This window comes from Ixodes scapularis, unplaced genomic scaffold, assembly GCF_016920785.2.
Source record: "Ixodes scapularis isolate PalLabHiFi unplaced genomic scaffold, ASM1692078v2 PGA_scaffold8__174_contigs__length_109621045, whole genome shotgun sequence".
NCBI lineage: Eukaryota > Metazoa > Arthropoda > Arachnida > Ixodida > Ixodidae > Ixodes > Ixodes scapularis.
The window spans coordinates 48,855,639-48,874,510 of NW_024609883.1; the positions used below are offsets into that span (position 1 = coordinate 48,855,639).

The 18,872-nt window shown below is 48.6% G+C and overlaps 1 pseudogene; it reads left to right on the top strand.

Annotated features, from left to right (window-relative positions):
* The first annotated feature begins 310 nt into the window (after positions 1–310).
* LOC121833573 lies at positions 311–17,243 on the top strand (annotated as a pseudogene).
* The last annotated feature ends 1,629 nt before the right edge of the window (positions 17,244–18,872 follow it).

Below are 18,872 nucleotides of genomic sequence, written 5' to 3' on the forward strand. Positions count from 1 at the left end.
TTGCTTTGGTATATCCCCATGCTGGGTGTGGAGATTTCAAATCCCCCACAATTATTAGCTGAGCTCTAGCAGTCAGCTTGCTGTGTTTATCAACAAGTGTGGTAGTCCCTAGCCCCTGTTTTTGGGCGGGTGGTATATATCAAGAATAAAAAGGTTTGTGTCTTCTTTTTTTGCCTTGGTACTATCTCAAGTAGGGTGCAGTCTTCTTCCGATTCGTTTATGAAATGTTGAATCGCGGTGAAGTTTCTGTGCATGAGCGCGGCTGTGAAGGAACTGGCTGTGGTACTAGTTTCATAATTGGTTGGCAGGTATGCTTTGTAGCAGTCATGGGTAAGTTACTTTTAAAAAGTAATTCGTTACAGTTACAGTTACTTTTCGAAAAAGTAGCGAAGTTACCGTTACAGTTACCGTAACAAAAGAGTAACTCGTTACAGTTACAGTTACTTTGAAAAAGTAACGACGTTACTTTTCAGTTACTTTTCTATAACGCAAAAAAAAAATTTAGGAAAAATTAGAAAACGCCCCTCACGACGTTTTATTGCATAAAATAAAAAGTACGCTCTTTACTTCATATTGTAACTTAGCAGCAGTTGCTTCTCGATGTTAGTGTTCGAAAGTTTCCATGCCAGAGCAGTGGCGCAAATCAAAATGCGAAACATGCGCAGTGCGGAGTACTGGCGCTAATAAAAATACGAGACATGCACAGTGTCCTTCCCGTGTATTGTTGTTTCACGGTTGATTCACCCCATTAAAATGCGTTTGCACAGAAAAAAGAAAAACCACAACATCGGTAGTGCTTCAAGACACTAAGATGTAAATGTTCAGTCACAAAGTACAAGCGCGTGCGTAAAAATAACTAGATATTTTTCATAAAATGTACACGTGGCTATATTCGCGTCGTGACTCACGAGAAAGAACGTATTCACAACTTTGTGCAAGGCCAACTTGACACTCGAAATGTCGGAATAGTCGATTTAGAAAGTGCAAGGAATGGCTAAATTGCACCTCCGTTCAGTGATATATTATTCATAAAACACTGGAAAGTAACGGGAAAAGTAACGTCGTTACTTTCATCGTTACCTCATAAAAAAGTAATAGAACTACAGTTACAAGTTACATTTTTAAAAAGTAACTCGTTACAGTTACAAGTTACCGAAAAAGTAATGAAGTTAGAGTAACGCGTTACTAGTAACGCGTTACTACCCAAGACTGCTTTGTAGCCTGGCAGTGTAGCCCTGCCGCTAGCTTCTTGCAATCCAATCACGTCTGGGGTTGCACAAAAGAGTATGTTGGATATAAAGCTGCAAGTGGGCCCGCTTACGGCGGAGGCCTCTGCAGTTCCATTGCCGAATTTCAAACTTTTGGAGTGGAGCCATGCAGGGTTATACAGGGTTGTGGCGTCGTGGACAGATCCAAGATCGGGGGTAGGCGGGCCTCGATGGCCGCAAGTCTATCCATTATTTGCTGCATGCAGTTGGCCCCCTAGACACGTCGTCAAAATTTGCCTCTCGAGCGATCTCGGCGGTGACGGCTCCGGAGCTGCGGTGGCTCCGGCGGACTGGAACTGGCGGGCAGGAGAAACGGCGGTGAACGGGCGGCCTGCGCTGACGGAACGAGGAGGGACCTCGAGACAACGAGCCGAAAGCCGTGTACTGTGCTGGGCCTAACTTCATGCGAGGACGACCGTCCGGCGACGCCCGTGCCTGGCCCAACGGAGCGTGCGTACCCGGACGCCTTCTCATCTTTAACCAACGAACGCCTAGCCAGAGCTGCGTCTCCCCTTGGACCCGGAACGTCTGTGCGGGTTTGGTGTGCTGGAGGCCGGCACTTGCTCTTGAGCGAGGCAACGACCTGACCCCGTTCCACCGTGGTCCAGTCCCCTGCAGCGTTGGGCGGCGCCCCCGGTCCGGTTGGCGTGAGTCGCCGCTACCCCCCTCCCCTGTCAACCACACTCCTCTCTGGCAAGGTTGGCGGTGCTCCTCCAATCGGCGTCCTTGGCCTCTCTTTGAGTGAAGGACCCCTTTTCGCTAAAGCCCCTCAATCCTGGGAAAAGTGGCTCCATTGTTTGAACTAGCCGCCGTGCACACTATTGGCCAGTCGTCACGGGACTTCTGGCTTTCGGTTTTGGTCTTCCGGTCGTCATGAATTTCCCATTTGTTGCTACGCCGCAGCTGACGGGCTGCTGCGCCCGTAGAAAAGTCGACCGGAAAGCTTTCAGTCTTCCCCCTGAAACGGAAAATGAACCTCGGAGGAAGATCTTGCTTCCTCGAATAGGTCCAAAAGATTTCAACCCGACGGAAGCCGTAAAGTTATGCGAGGTAGGTGCTCTGTATACTCATCAGCACGCAAAAAGATAGCTGTTTAGAGTGAGTTATGCATTCCACTCCACCGTCGACGCCAGCGATGTAAAGCGTGTTTCACATGCAGCGGTTTTGGCCCTAGAGCACGGTGTAAGATACACTCTATAGGTCAGGACACGGCGGGGCTGAACGCGCTGCGCGAGGAATCAGATAGTGTTCGTTCGACGGGCGTCCGAAAGGCTGCATCATTCCGCGGCCACCGTGCCCGAAGTAGAGTGCCTTCATACACACGCGCGCTTTTGCTTGAGTGGTGACATCTCAGCCATTTTTCCGCCCAATCGTTTTTTTATGCATTTTGAAGTGCGCGCAATCCGGTGTCACTCAGCTCGAGCGCGTAGCTTTGGCTAATGCATAGACGCCATTTTACCGCCCAAGTCACGCACCGAGTGCGCGAGAGCGTCACGCGCTGGCACATTCAGGGCAACAATGGATGTCCTCACCCTGAGACAGACAGACATGTAGGCACCCTAGCCCGAAGCGGTTGACAGTGTCGCCGGCGGCCAAACGGCGAACTGTGTGAGAGCGAAAAAAATGATCTCGTTGCCATGACACCCCGGTACACCGTGGTCTTTCTGCACGAGCGACAACCTCGCTGGAGCTCTGCGCGTGTGGAGCATGAGGCGGCACGAGCCGTCTTTGAGGTGCCCATGGGTCGACGAGTCATCTGCCGGCGCCGCTTGAAACCATAGTGAGAGAGAGTGAAGAGCGAACTTTATCTGCACTGAGCGAAGAGCGCGCTGTCCTCACTTGAGCGCGCTGTCCTCATCTTACACCGTGCACTAGAGCGGCGCGATTTCTGGCGACGCGGCGCTCTGGCCAGCACCACCGGTTGAGCGGCACGAGCGGCGCGACGGCAGAAATCGCGCCGCTTTAGGGCCAAAATCGCTGCATGTGAAACACGCTTAAACGGGCGATGCAACAATTTTTGTACTTTGCGCAAATATAGCTTAGAACGGATCCCTGACGTTAATGACTTATGAAACACGCTTTCGTTTTTTACCCCACGCAATAGAAGTCCTAGAAAAAAGTTAAAGAAAAAGTGAAAGCCGTTTACAACTTCCTGTAACGCCGAATTGGAGCGCAGCTCTTGAGGAGGAGGAGTGGAGGGTATATTCCTCCTCCTCCCTCGTGATCATGCCTGCTAGTCCTCCTCCCCTCCTGCTCCCCCTCCCTCTCCTTTACCCCTCCCCCGAGGTCACGTGACCCCCCCGGACCATACTAGACAATGAGGGGAGGAGGAGGGGAGGGGGGAGGAGGAGGAGGGGGAGGGGCGACGCCGACGCCAACGCCGACGCCGCACAGGCTGGAAACGGGTCATGTGACCCCCTCCCCCCGAAGTCACGTGACCCGCCCGGACCATACTATACAATGAGGGGAGGAGGAGGAGAAGGAGGGGGAGGAGGAGGAGGGGGGACGAGGAGGAGGGAGGAGGAGAGGGAGGGGCGCGGTTACGCCGACGGCGACGCCGACGGCGACGGCGACGCCAACGGCGACGCCGACGCCGCTCAGGCTGGAAACGGGCCCCTAAGAGCTGCGCTCTAAAACGAGCAACGTTCATTCTCTCAACTCGCAGCCAGAACAAGCGGCCACGTGATCTGGAGCCGATTATATGCCGCCAATGTTGATCATAGCCACGCGCTGGGGTTGGCAAAGCATAGGACATGCGCCGAGTTCCAGACATTGTTATGGCTCGGCTATTGTCGCCGTTGCAGCGATTGGACACGGGCCACTACCCGAATGCTTCTCGAGCTAGTAAGTATTACGAGCCCAAATCGAGTGCCCCACGCGATGCTCGGGTCCAATCTATGAACCGCATTCGAATATCGTCAGTGGGGTGTACTGCGATCCCCACGTTATGTCATCAAATTTTGCAAAGGAGAGATTGAATGAAAATGATCGCTTTTGTCCTTGAAATTACACGGCAACAAAGGAGTTTCTTGGCCAGTGGCGTTGCGTGTGAGTATCCTTGAGCCCCACGAGCGCCAGTAAGCTCGCGTAAACTGAGAAACATTCCAATTAAATATCGTTGCACCGCTCCTTTAATAGCGAGCGCTACATTGCCAAAAAACACACAGTTGCGTTTGAGAGCGTTTGACGTCGAGAAATGAAAGCGAGTCACCGGCACATCTGTGCTTCGTATAATAAAAATAGCTTTATTCACCATATAATTATAGTGGGAGCTGGGGAAAAAAGCTGTACAAGCAGCTTGACACAGCGGTTGCAAAAGCACACACAAGAAATAATATAAATTGTATAAAGAACAAAAAAAAAACAATAAAGGCAAAGACCAAACAGAAAACACCTACGAGGGAATAATAATTACTTTGATAGAAAAATATACCCTAATGTTAAAGCAAAGAGCAAACAAAAAAGTTGAACATGGTTAAAATCGCGCACAAAGAGACGAGGACAAACGAGGAAGGAACACAGACAGGCGCGCTGTTCTGTGTTCCTTCCTCGTTTGTCCTCGTCTCTTTGTGCGCGATTTTAACCATGTTCAACGTTTACCAACTCGCCCAACTTACTACTCTTCTACAAACAAAAAAGAAAAACACCTACGTGGGAGTCAGTGTAATCACATAATTACTTTGATAGAAAATGTCACCCAATATCACACATGCTACAGGATTCCATATCGAAATTAGACCGGATCATTTTGTTCAGAAACGTTGGCAGTGTTTTTTTAATCATCTGTAAACCATCAGTACGGGATGTATCTACTACCCAAAAATCGGAATGGCGTGTGCAGTATGTTATAGGTTTGTTTCTGACGGATGCTAAGGGTATCAAAAAGCTGCTTATATCTCGATATTCCTGTATATTTTTTACACACAGTCCACAAAACATAATATTGAAATACATTCAGAACGCCCAGCCCAACAAAAATTTCGTTAGTATGAAAATTATATTGCCGCGCGCAGGGTCACGGACTTGTAGAAAGTTCTCGTTCATTCTTGCTGCGGACATAACTATCGTTCATCCTTGTTTTTTGTTGTTCTAGAAAGTGCTCGTTCATTCTCGCCCCGAGCGCGCTACGCTCGAACCTTCTCCGCCGAATCTTCGAGATAGTGACTCACTCTAGGTAAGAGGCCGCCCGCGACCTTGTCGAGTCAGTTTTCGCCCCAGCGCTCGACTCTGCTGTCTCGCCGACCTCGACGCTCGCGACGCTTTGTTATTATTTTCTATTCTCTTTTTTTGTTTTGGCACAAGTTCGCCACATTAAACGTTTAGTTCTTCCTGTTTATTTATTGTTACTCTGGTCACCACCCGTGACATTTTGGTGGAGGTGCGGGGTACCGCATGCCTGTACAGCGTTCCCCTCCAAGATCCCGCAGTGCAAGTCCGGTACCAAGCCCAGTGAGAAGACCACTCCCCGCGGAACCCGAAACTCGGACCAGCCGGCGCATCAAGGGAGAGGATCCTGAATACGGTTTGCTACTGGACAAGCCCAAGCCGAAGAAGACGACGATGGCCGACCAGGCGCAGGCCCCGGCTGCTCCTGCCGTCGTATACCTGCCCGTCGCACCCAAAACTCCGACGCCGTTCTACGGAGACGCACACGAGGACATCGAGGACTGGCTGCAACACTATGAACGGGTGGCCCGCCATAACGGGTGGTCAGCCGAGCACTGCTTGCAGAACCTTTACTTTTCGATGGAAGGAACTGCGAGGCACTGGTTGGAAAACCACGAGGCTTCTTTGACGTCGTGGGAGGTGTGCAAGCAAGAATTAAAGAAGACGTTTGCCTGCCAACACCGACGTGAGAGGGCCGAAGATCTCCTGCGAACAAGGACCCAAGACCTACATGAGAGCGTCACCAGCTTCGTTGAGGATGTTCTCCGCCTGAGCGCCCGCGCCGATCCTCAGGCTACCGAGGAGAAGAAGCTGCACGACTTGATGAGGGGTGTGAAAAGTGAGATATTCGGCGGCCTCATTCGCAATCCCCCGACAACCGTCGACGGGTTCGTCACGGAGGCGACGAATATGGAACGGGCCCTACAAGCACGCGCCAGACACTACCAGCGACACCCCGGCGTAACCACTCTGGCGACATCCGGATCCGACCTTGGCACCACCCTCCCCGGCATCCGTGAAATTATCCGTGAAGTCGTCCAGGAGGAACTCAAGAAGCTCCTGCCCGCTGCAGTACGCCCGGCCTCACTCTCCATCGCCGAGTTTGTGCGGGAAGAAGTCCAGAGAACCTTCCAGAAAGAGGCTCCCGTCGTCGTGGCAGCCCCCGAGGAGCCCACGTTGACTTACGCCGCAGTGGCTCGACGGCCACCGCCTCCTCCTCGTCGCACCTATGTCGCGCCGCCCCGACGTCAGTCTCCTGCGCCGCAGCACGACCGACACCACGACGACCAGGTCCAGTACGCCTGCCCGGAGCCTCGCGCACCCCGCAAGACCGACGTGTGGCGAACCCCCGACCGACGCCCTCTGTGCTTCCATTGCGGGGAAGCGGACCACACCTACCGCCGATGCCCATACCGACGACTCGGGCTTCGCGGGTTCCACCCGAACGACCCGCGACCCCGTTATGGTGAACGCCCTCGGGAGATCGACGAGTACCTGCGACGACCTCAGTCCCCCGAGCCTACGTCCCGCCGAGAGTTCCGGTCGCCGTCGCCACGACGTCCAGCTTCGCCGATGCACCGACCCCGACGTGAAAGCCTATCGCCCCTCGCTCCTCGCCGGGGAAACTAGGCGCGGCAACCCCTGGAGGTGGAGTTGCCGAAGACGACCGACGCCAAGATCCTCCACGAACGTCGGAGGGCCCCCACTCGAACGCTACCAGAGATCGAAACCACGCCCCTGCAACGGTGTCCAATAAACTAAACGTCGTCATCGACGGCCACGACGCATCAGCGCTCGTGGACACTGGAGCAGACTACTCAGTCTTGAGTGGGAGGCTCTCCCGCCGCCTTCGGAAAGTCACGACGCCGTGGGATGGACCTCAGATACGAACCGCCGGAGGGCACCTCATCACACCGGTCGGGAGATGCACTGCTCGCGTCGAGATCCACGGTGAGACGTGCCCTGTCAAGTTCGTCGTTCTGCAAGACTGTTCGAGGGACGTTATCCTCGGAATGGACTTTCTCTGCGAGTATGGCGCCGTCATCGACCTCGGAGCAAACCGGCTGACGCTTCGAAAACCTGCTCCGCCACAGGAGGACCCCAAAGTGACGTCATCCGCGGTACGAGTCCTCGCAAACCACGTGAACCTACCGCCGCAGTCACGTGTTTTCGTACCCGTCGGGGTCGATGAGACTTTCTGTGGCGACGTTTTGCTCGAAGGAAGCCTCCAGTTGCTTCTAGGAAGAGGGATCGGCATCGCAAGAGGCGTCACGGAGCTCCAAGACGGACGCACTACTGTCGCACTCGTAACGAACTTCCGACAGGAGGCCCAGCACCTTACGAGAGGCACCGCCGTGGGCCACGCCGAGGAACTCGCGGACGCAGCCGCAATCGCCGGAATATCAGAAGACCTGTCTTCGTGGCCACCTAAGACAATGCCGCCTTCGCAGTTTGACATCGACCCAACCCTGCCTACCCCACAACGACGACAACTCAGTGACCTTCTCGCCGAGTTTAATGAGTGCTTCTCCACGTCGTCAAAGGTGCGCCAAACGACCGTTGCGAAACATCGAATTGTCACTGAAGACAACGCGCTTCCTGTGCATCGGTCGCCGTACCGTGTTTCCGTGAAAGAAAGAGAAGTCATCCAGAAGCAGGTCCAAGAAATGCTCGATGACGACATTGTCCAGCCCTCAAGCAGCCCGTGGGCTTCACCAGTAGTCCTAGTGAAAAAGAAAGACGGGACTCTTCGGTTCTGTGTGGACTATCGCCGACTAAACGCCGTAACGAAAAAGGACGTCTACCCGCTGCCACGCATCGACGACACTCTGGACCGGCTGCGCCATGCCCGATACTTTTCGTCGATGGACCTGAAGAGTGGGTACTGGCAGATCGAGGTCGACGAACGGGATCGTGAGAAGACTGCCTTCGTCACGCCGGACGGACTGTACGAATTTAAAGTGATGCCGTTCGGACTGTGCACAGCACCGGCGACGTTCCAGCGCGTAATGGACACCGTTCTTTCCGGCTTGAAATGGCAAAGCTGCCTCGTCTATCTCGACGACGTCGTGGTATTCGCAAGCGACTTTGACGAGCACCTGAGACGTTTGCGAGCCGTGCTACAGGCTATCCAGAATGCTGGACTGACACTAAAGCCGTCAAAATGTCGGTTCGCTTACGGCGAGCTCAAAATCCTGGGCCATGTCGTGAGTGCTCAGGGTGTAAGCCCTGATCCTTCCAAGACATCTGCTGTTGCAGAATTTCCCAAGCCATCAGACAAGAAAGCCGTAAGAAGATTTCTTGGACTGTGCGCTTACTACAGGCGTTTTGTTCGCGATTTTGCCAAGATTTCTGCACCGCTCACGCATCTGACCAAGGATGACGTGAGCTTCCAGTGGGGGGAGGAGCAAGAACAAGCGTTCAACGAACTGAGGGAAAGACTCCAGTCGCCCCCTATCCTCGGACACTTCGATCCATCAGCGAAAACGGAAGTTCACACGGACGCCAGCAACGCCGGACTCGGCGCGGTACTCGTCCAAAGACAAGACGGAGCAGAGAGGGTGATCGCTTACGCAAGCCGGGCACTGTCTAAGGCAGAGAAAAATTACTCGACGACCGACAAGGAATGTCTCGCTGTCATCTGGGCGTTAACCAAGTTCCGTCCGTACCTGTACGGGATCCCGTTTCGCGTTGTCACGGACCACCACGCTCTCTGTTGGCTCGCCAACCTCAAGGACCCGTCAGGACGCCTCTCTCGCTGGAGTCTGCGACTGCAAGAATTCGACGTGGCCATTGTGCATAAGTCTGGCCGCAAGCATAACGACGCCGACTGTTTGTCTAGGGCCCCAGTCGAATCTCCTCCCGAGAGCACTGACGACGACGACGACGCCCGTTTTCTCGGTGCAGTGACAGATGCCGACATGGGAGCACTTCAACGAGACGACCCGGAACTTCGCGCCGTGATCGAACACCTCGAAGGCCAAGGAAGTTCAGTTCCGCGAGTCTTGGCCCGATACTTGTCAAGCTTCGTTCTGCGGCGAGGTGTGCTCTTCAAGAAGAACTTCGGAACGAGCATCCCTGCTTGGCTGCTGGTTGTTCCGGCCAGCCTGCGAGAAGAAATCTTTCAAGCATGCCACGACGACCCGACGGCTGGACACCTTGGCTACAGCCGGACGCTCGCCCGGATTCGTGACAAGTACTACTGGCCGAGACTCCCGAAAACAGTCCATCTGTACACAAGGTCGTGCCATGAGTGCCAACGACGTAAGAGGCCTCCGACGAAGCCAGCAGGACTCCTGCAGCCGATACCTGCCCCGACTAGGCCTTTCCAGCAAGTCGGAATGGATTTGCTTGGGCCGTTCCCAACATCGACGCAAGGAAATCGGTGGATTATCGTCGCGACCGATTATCTTACACGATACGCCGAGACGAAAGCCCTGCCATCGGGAACAGCCGTGGAAGTCGCCAAATTTTTCGTCGAGTCCATTCTCCTTCGACACGGCGCACCTGAAGTACTGATTACAGATCGCGGGTCATCCTTCATGGCCCAGCTGACGCAAGAAGTCCTCCGTCTCAGCCACACCAGCCATCGTCGCACCACGGCGTACCACCCGCAGACCAACGGGCTGACGGAGAGACTCAACAAAACCATCGCCGACATGATTTCCATGTACGTCGACGTAGAGCACAAGACATGGGACGAGGTGCTGCCGTACGTCACGTTTGCGTACAACACAGCGGTTCAAGAAACCACGGGAATGACACCGTTCCAACTGGTACACGGCCGAACGGTTACCACGACGCTCGACGCCAAGCTGCCTCACGTGCCAACCGGTGATGTCAACGACGACGCTCAACTCATCTCCCAGCGCGCGGAGGAAGCTCGTCAACTGGCAAGAGTCAAGATTCAAGACCAGCAGCGAGTCGACGCACGCCGGTATAACCTTCGTCGCCGGGACGTCCACTTTCAACCCGAAGACCGGGTATGGGTTTGGACACCAATACGTCGTCGCGGTCTCAGCGAAAAACTCCTGAAACGCTATTTCGGACCCTACAAGATCATCCGACGCCTCGGCGATCTGAACTACGAAGTTCTACCCGACGGAACGCGCCCATCTGCAAGACGTCAGCCGCGACCCGAGGTGGTGCACGTCGTCCGGCTGAAGCCGTATTACGAACGATAGAACTTTCCACTCTCGTCGACGGGTGAACTGTGAACTGTGAACTGTGAACTGCGACTCGCGATTCTGCTGCCTTTTTGTTTTGGATTTGTTTTTGTTTGTTGTTCTTCGTTATGTGCTGCATCGGGACGATGCACTTTTTAAAGGGGGGGATAATGCCGCGCGCAGGGTCACGGACTTGTAGAAAGTTCTCGTTCATTCTTGCTGCGGACATAACTATCGTTCATCCTTGTTTTTTGTTGTTCTAAAAAGTGCTCGTTTATTCTCGCCCCGAGCGCGCTACGCTCGAACCTTCTCCGCCGAATCTTCGAGATAGTGACTCACTCTAGATAAGAGGCCGTTCGCGACCTTGTCGAGTCAGTTTTCGCCCCAGCGCTCGACTCTGCTGTCTCGCCGACCTCGACGCTTGAGACGCTTTGTTATTATTTTCTATTCTCTTTTTTGTTTTGGCACAAGTTCGCCACATTAAACGTTTAGTTCTTCCTGTTTATTTATTGTTACTCTGGTCACCACCCGTGACAATATGGCACGTTGGATATGACCCTTAGCATTCTGTTCTGCAGTAAAAATAGTTTTTGCAGATTAGTTTTTGTGGTGGTACCCCAGACTAGATGACAGTAGTTCAGGTGAGATAAGATAATGAGTTATATAAAATCAGCTTAACTCCAATATGAAGAATATGACGATGTCTATGTAACATACTAGTTATTCTGGCAACTTTAGAAATTAAATAGCCCACATGTGCTTTGAGAAAATTACCCCCAAAATTTTAAATGTGTTTACTATTTCGATTGGACATAAGAAAATGTCGCTTATTAGGATAATATTCCTATTTCTGGGGCTGAAAAAGGTCGCCTTAGTTTTTTTCTTATTCTTGATAAGATTATTCGAACTAGCCCAGGTTTCTGGACTTTTTATGGTTTTATTAGCAACACAGGAAATTGTAATGCAATTTTTAGCTGAAAAAGAGAGGCTGGTGTCATCAGCGTAAATTATAAACTTTACGTTTGCTGCTATGTTAACGATATCATTGATGTATATATTAAACAGTGGTGGCCCCAGTATACTGCCTTGGGGTACTCCAGATTTAATAGATTTCGTATCGGATAAGTGGCCGCTAATATTAACGAACTGTTGGCGACTTTCTAAGTATGATTAAATGAGAAGTGGTGCATGTCCTCTGATACCATAAATCTCAAGTTTTCGAATGAGTAGCTCGTGGTTAATATAACCAAATGCTTTTGTAAAGTCTATGAAAATGCCTAGGACTACATTCCTATCTTCTATGTTGCGTAAAATATATTCTTTCTGGTTCAGTAAAGCTAGTTCTGTAGAAAGTTTCTTTCTAAACCCGAACTGGGATTTTGTAATGATGCTATACTTTTCTATAAAAAGGGTAAGACGATTATGTAATATTTTTTTCTAAACCTTTCCAGTTATTTATATAATTTCTATCCCATTTCTTATGAAGTGCAGTTACCTTAGCTATCTGCATTTTTTGGGGGAATGTGGCGGTTTCTAAACAAAGATTAAAAATATATTCCAGATAGCGAGCGATGATGTTTAGAACGTGCAGAACTGGACGTATCTGTATACTATCGGCGTTGCAGCTATGACTAATGTTAACGGTGCAGACTACTGAGGCCACCTCTTCTTCAGTAACCGGGCTTAAATAGATCGTTTCATCTACGTTTCGATGGATATAAGAACAAGCATCGGCCATGTTTGGATTCCCTCCTAAATTAATAAAAAAATAATTGAACACATTAGCCAGAGAATGACCAGTCAGTTCGACGTCATTACGGATTATTGATTCGATGTTACTTTGAGTTACGTCACAATTCAAAACAGTGTTCAGCTTTCTCCACATTACATCAGTGCCAGTGGGATACCGTAATAAACAAATGGTGATAGTAGATAATTTTTTCCTTCCTTCAATTCTTTGTTCAAACTATTTGTGTATGCCTTGAAAATATTCAGTTTCTCGGGGTCTTTACTTTTGATAAAAGATTGATATAGTTTGTTTTTTATTTGAATCTTTGCAATTAATTTTGATGTTATCTATGGTTTTCGAGCTCTCTTGAAGCGCTTAACGTTTACACAAGGGAAGTGTTTATCATAAATATCTTTGAAAATTCGAAGAAATATCTCATAAGCTTGATTCGCATCAGCTTTGTTCAAGACCCGAGTCCAGTCTGCACTGTTCAAGCTATCTCCGAAACGATCTAGGCAGTCGTTGGTAATTCTTTGTACCCGAGTGTGAAGTTTAGGGTATCTACGTTTACTTATATTTTCATCTAAACAAAATAAAGTTGCAAAGTGGTCACTGATATTGCAAGCTATCACACCTGATTTTGTTTTACATAGCTCAAAATTGGAAATGAATAAATCAATCAACGTTTCTGACGTGGTAGTAATACGTGTTGGTTGATCTATAACGTTCACGCACCCGTTTACTTGAAAAAGCGTAGTAATATTCTTTTCGAACTGCAATCGCTTAATATGTCAATATTAAAATCCCCTCCCCTAATTACGTTGTACTGTTTTTGTTCTATAAACATCAAAAAGCCATCCAAAATGAAGCGTGGAATATATTTCAAGGAATTGCTTGGCACGCGATAAAATAAGTATGGATGTCCTGCGTTCTCGCAGTCACAACCACAGTGTAAGATACACTTTTTAGGTGAGGACACGGCGGGGCTGAACGTGCGACGCAAGGAACCAGATAGTGTTCTTTCGACGGGCATCCGAAAGGCTGCATTATTCCGCGGCCACCGTATGGATGGATGGATGAATCCGGCTGAGCCCTTTGGATCGGGCGGTAGCTTACGCCACCTAGCCATTTTGTTTTACCATTTAAGCTTAGAATATTTAAATGTAAAAACTAAATTCACTCCGCACCGCAAAGAAAGTGAGGCTATAAAACCCCCTTGCCATCAGTTAATAAGAAAATACCTAGTTTTCTCTCGCTTTCTGCCACCATTCACTTAATCTTTGCTTGGTAATCTCTACAGTCTTGAAATCCGCTCTCCCTTCGCTGTCTCTAAAACCCAATGACCTTATTAAATCTATGTTGTCTTCGGTAGGCATAGGGTGAAGCCCTTTACACTAGGGTATCAAGTGCTCAGCCGTGTCGTCCTCCTCTCCACAAGCAGTGCACACTGTATCCATTTCCTGGTACTTCGCTCAGTATGTTCTGGTTCGCAGAACACCCGTCCTCACCTCAAACAACAATGAGATTTCCCGAGAATTGTGATAAATGCTTTCTTTGGCAATAACTGTTTTGTTTAATCTATAGCTTTCCAGAGCCGTCTTTGTCTGCATTCCCTCTAGCCACCGATCTCTTTCTGTGGCCTTAACTTTCTTCTTAACTGAGACCTGCTCTTCCGTATCTCCATTATAGCCTAAAAACTTTCTTCTTAATTTCCTAGTGCGCTGTCTCCACTTTGTGTCTATTACTCCTCATGTATAAATAGCTGAAAACCTTTTGTGCCCTCTGCTCCCCTTCCATTTGCCTCAACCGATCCTCAAATTCTATCTTGCTCACCGCTTCCCTTCTCTCAAATGACGCCCATCCCATGTCTCCTTGTATTCCCTGGTTTGGCGTTTTGCAATGTGCCCCCAAAGCCAGCCTACCTACTCCGCGCTGTTTTATTTCTAGTCTTGCATGCACTTCAGATTTCATGCATAGCACCGCGTTTCCAAAAGTCAAGCCAGGCACCATGACCCCTTTCCAAATCTCTCTCACCACCTCATACCTGTTGTAATTCCAAAGTGCTCTATTTTTCATTACAGTTGCATTTCTGTTTCCCTTACCTATTATATACTTTTCATACTCACTGAGATATTCTGCAAAATCACATATCCATACTCCTAGATACATGTATTTACTAGCTCTCTCAACTTTAATATTCTGTATCTTCAGCCTCTCAACTTCATCATCGTTAAAAATCATGACTGCTGATTTTTCACTACTGAATTCTAAACCTAATTCCTCCCCTTTCCTACCACAGATGCTCATTAATTCCTGCAACTCTGTCTTGTTGTTAGCCATTAGTATGATATCATCCGCATACATCAATCCCGTTAAGGATTGTTGAATTTTTTGGCCTAGCCTACTGTACGAAAGGTCGAATCCAAGCCCACTCTTGTCTAGCCTATCCTCCAATTCTCTCAGATACAACATAAACAGCAAAGGCGATAACGGGCACCCCTTCCTAGGGCCTCGACTTATCTCTATTTTCCCCGTCGTCTTTCCTTCCCATGTTATAACAACCTTATAATAAATGTAAATGTTCCTTAATAGTGCTGTTAGTCCTTCATTTAGGTTTAAGCTCTCCACTATGTCCCACAGGTTCCTTTGGTTCAGATTGTCATAGGCACCCTTGATATCCAGAAATGCCAGCCAGAGTTGTCTGTTTCCTTTTGCGCTATTTCTATACACTATGTTAGAGAAAATATATTGACCTCCAACCTTCTTTGTTTCCGAAACCCGTTCTGTAACTCGCCCAGTATGCCCTCGCAATCTACCCATTGCTCCAGTCTGTTCTTTATAATCTGCATTACCAACCTGTAAATAACTGGTGTCACGGTTATGGGACGATAATTCCTAATATCAGACTTATCTCCCTTTCCCTTGTATATCATACTCATCCTACAAAGCCTCCATTCATCTGGAATATTTAATTTTGTTATCATAGTGCTCACTACCTCCCTTAGTTTTGCCTTAGATTTAGGACCCAAATTCTTCACCAGCATGATTGGGATCCCATCTGTGCCTGTCGATGTGCCACTAGGGACTCATCGATCCGCCTTTTCCCATTCTCTTTGTCCAAAATCCGCGATGTCACAAGCTGGACTGCTACTTCCTTCAGTTCTCCTATCTTCCACATGTACCCGTTCCCGAAATTTCTCCTCCATCTTGCTCCTATATATCGTATCGCATCATCTCCCTCTAATTGATCTCCCTGATGCGAGAGTATGAACCTCTGTCTAGCTTGCGTCGTTTCACCGAGTGCGTTCTAGTGCTCCCAAAACTTCTTGGCTGCGTTTCTATCTTTCTTTCTTACATTTTTCTTACTTACGCGGGCTGACAGTGCCGCCGGCGGCCAAACGGCGAAACTGTGTGGGAGCGAAACAAATGATCTCGTTGCCATGACACCCCGGTACACCGTGGTCTTTCTGCACGAGCGACAACCTCGATGGAGCACTGCGCGTGTGGAGCATGAGGCGGCACGAGCCGTCTTTGCCGTGCCCACGGGTCGACGAGTCATCTGCCGGCGCCGCTTGGAACCATTGTGAGAAAGAAAGAAGAGAGAGTGAAGAGCGAACTTTGTCTGCACTGCGCAAGGAGCGCGCTGTCCTCACCTGAGGAGTAATATATTGGTCGCAACGCAGTGAAACGCTCTCAAACGCAACTCTGCGTTGTTAAGTCGTTCAAAGGGCCTGCTCCTGCTCGTGCTTGTGGCATCGGCGTCTCTCCCTATTACGGGTGCGTGAGGAGTACGCGCTCTCGTCAAGTGTTGCGTACGTGCTCGGGTACCATACTTTGTTTCGCACAGATCCCAGACAACGCAAAGACATCTATCAGTGGCGTACCTACTTGTTATTGAGGGGGGGGGGGGGGAAGGGGGACAAACCAGACCTCCCCCTCCCTTCCCCTCCCCCCCGGGGCTGGGGGGCGGGGAGGGGGAAGGGAGGGGGAGGTCTGGTTTGATCGTAAATGATCACAAGTCGTCTTTACTTGAAATTTCCTGCGGAGTGTCACAAGGTAGCATTCTGGGACCACTTTTATTAATTTTTTTTTTACATTAACGACATAATTACTATTGACACCGAAGAAAAATTCATTATTTATGCGGATGATATGGCTATGATAATTTCCGGTACAGATTTTGAAACTTATTTCTAAGGAAAACAGTGTTCTATGCGAGTTAAAGCTGTGGTACGAAAATAATTTTCTTCGCCTAAATACGGACAAAAGTAAGGCCGTAGCATTTCAACTTCATTCAGGTACTCGGCTTAACTTATACCCTCCTTTGAATTATGGCCCCGATATTAATCATTATACAAATAATTTTAAAAGTTTGCGTGTTTTTTTTTTTCGTTATAATATGTCCTGGAATGATAATGTGCAACCCATTCGTAATAAACTGTCGAGAGTAGTAGGTGTGCTATTTAAATATAGAAGTGTTTAACCCACGAGTGTTAAACTTCAGCTTTATAGGTCCCTTTTTACCCAGATTTAACGTACGCCCATCTTGTCTGGGGATCTACTGGTTTGACGAATTTAAACACACTTAGAGGTTTACAAAAAAGAAAAGAAAAAGCTATTCGAGCCGTTGCGAATGTCTCTTGGATGTCTCCATCGTTACCCCTTTTTCTAAAATAATCTATAACAGATGTATCAGATATCTACCCTCAGCGTTTAATATTAACATACCAAGCTGCAACTCATGGTAAGCATGAAACATTTTTCAGATTGTCTGACCTTCGTCCATACATTTCATTGTATTATACTCGTCTCATTGATCCTTGGCCATTCCCTAAATCAAGAACTAATTCTGGACGTCAGAGAATCAAGCATTTACTTTTCGAATTGTTAAATCATATCGCATATTGGGATTAGACATCACTTTACCAAATAAAAGAGACATATCCAACATTGTAGAAATGTGTGCATAATTATTTTCGTATTGTGTTTTCCAGAATTCTGGTATATCTACCGTTGTATAAAACATTTTACCTCTTATTATTTGTTATCTGATTTCTTGACGTTCTAGCCTTTCCTGTCTGCTTTGTAGGGGTGCCGAGGCCTAGTCAAGCTGCGCAAAGAGCTTTTTTCCTTGGCATACGCCATCGTTCAAGGTGAAATAAAATCAATGTTCAATGTTCAACCGGTCCTACTTGAGGAACCGGGCTAAAGTAGTGTGATTGACGTCCCCGACGCTCTTTGCCCGCTTAATTTTGGTTTGAAGCCGTGTATATAAGGGTGCGTCGCCCTATAGCGCGAACTACTAATTCTTTACTCAAATATTGAGAGCATAGCTGGACATTAAACGTGCGTCGAGTCTCTAGGTACGTTATTCCCCAAAAATAAACTTTTGAAAAGTTAACATTACTATTTCGCTAAACCCTTCTGTTTTATTTTCCTTCTAGAAGCCACCATTACCACCAACGTGGTCCCAGGGTTAAAAAAACCGAAACCAAGGTTCTTTTTTTTTTTTTAATTCCGGATCAACCAAACAAATATACACAATAAAATTATCCTACTTCAACAATACATCTCATATCAGCTGTTAATGTAGTGATTGCGCAGGCGAGCTGGTGGATGTTAACCATTTTGTTCTTAGCCCGAGACTGAGGCAGGAAAAGAGGAAAGTTTCAAAGTAGAGAGTTTCAAATAGAGACGTGTCCTCGACTGTTCATTTTTCTTCTACTTCGAAACTTTCCTCTTTTCCTGCGTCAGTCTCGGGCTAAGAACAAAATGGTCATATCAGCTGTTTGCCGCAAATGGTGTCCTACATTAACGAGGGCATATGGCGGAATGAGATGTTTTCGACTACATGTGGCAGCTAGAGTACCGGTACTGTAAACACACGCCTGTAACCACGGGTTCTCGCAAGTACACTACCGTGAATTCCAGTTCTGAAACTCGACGCACGCGCACTTTTCTTCAACGCGACACAGAGCCGTTGGGATCAGGCTGTAAAGGCGGCATTTGGCTGGAAGGAACTCGGCCCCGGACCATCAAAGTTTGACAACGTTCTTGGCTAGATCGATGAGCACAAGGCAGGCGGAGATGCCGGAAAGCGGAGAGCACAACCTTGATGATATCAACTTTGCCGGTACCTCGCAGTGGCGAAAATGGTCAGCGAGAGTTGGCGAAATTCTCTGGGATCTTAACAACGTAAGTTGGAGTTTTAAGGTTATCACTACTGGGGCACCGATCGATGCCAAAACCCAAAAACGCTTTCGGGATTATTATTATATTTTTTTTTAATTTTGACGAACAAGTGTATAGTCAGGAAGGATTCCTGAAACAAAAGTGAGTGCAACTTAAGTTTTGAAAGATTTGTTTTAATGCAATAGTCGTTCTTGGCGAGGTTTCCCGGTGGATCGCGTGTGAGCTCTGTGTATTTCATCCACCGGACTCCGTTACCCGCTAAAAATATTGGAAAATAGTTTGCGCTAAATTTAGCGGGATAACCTTTCCGCTAAATTTAGTTGAGAAAAATGGCAGCTAAAATTAGCGGTT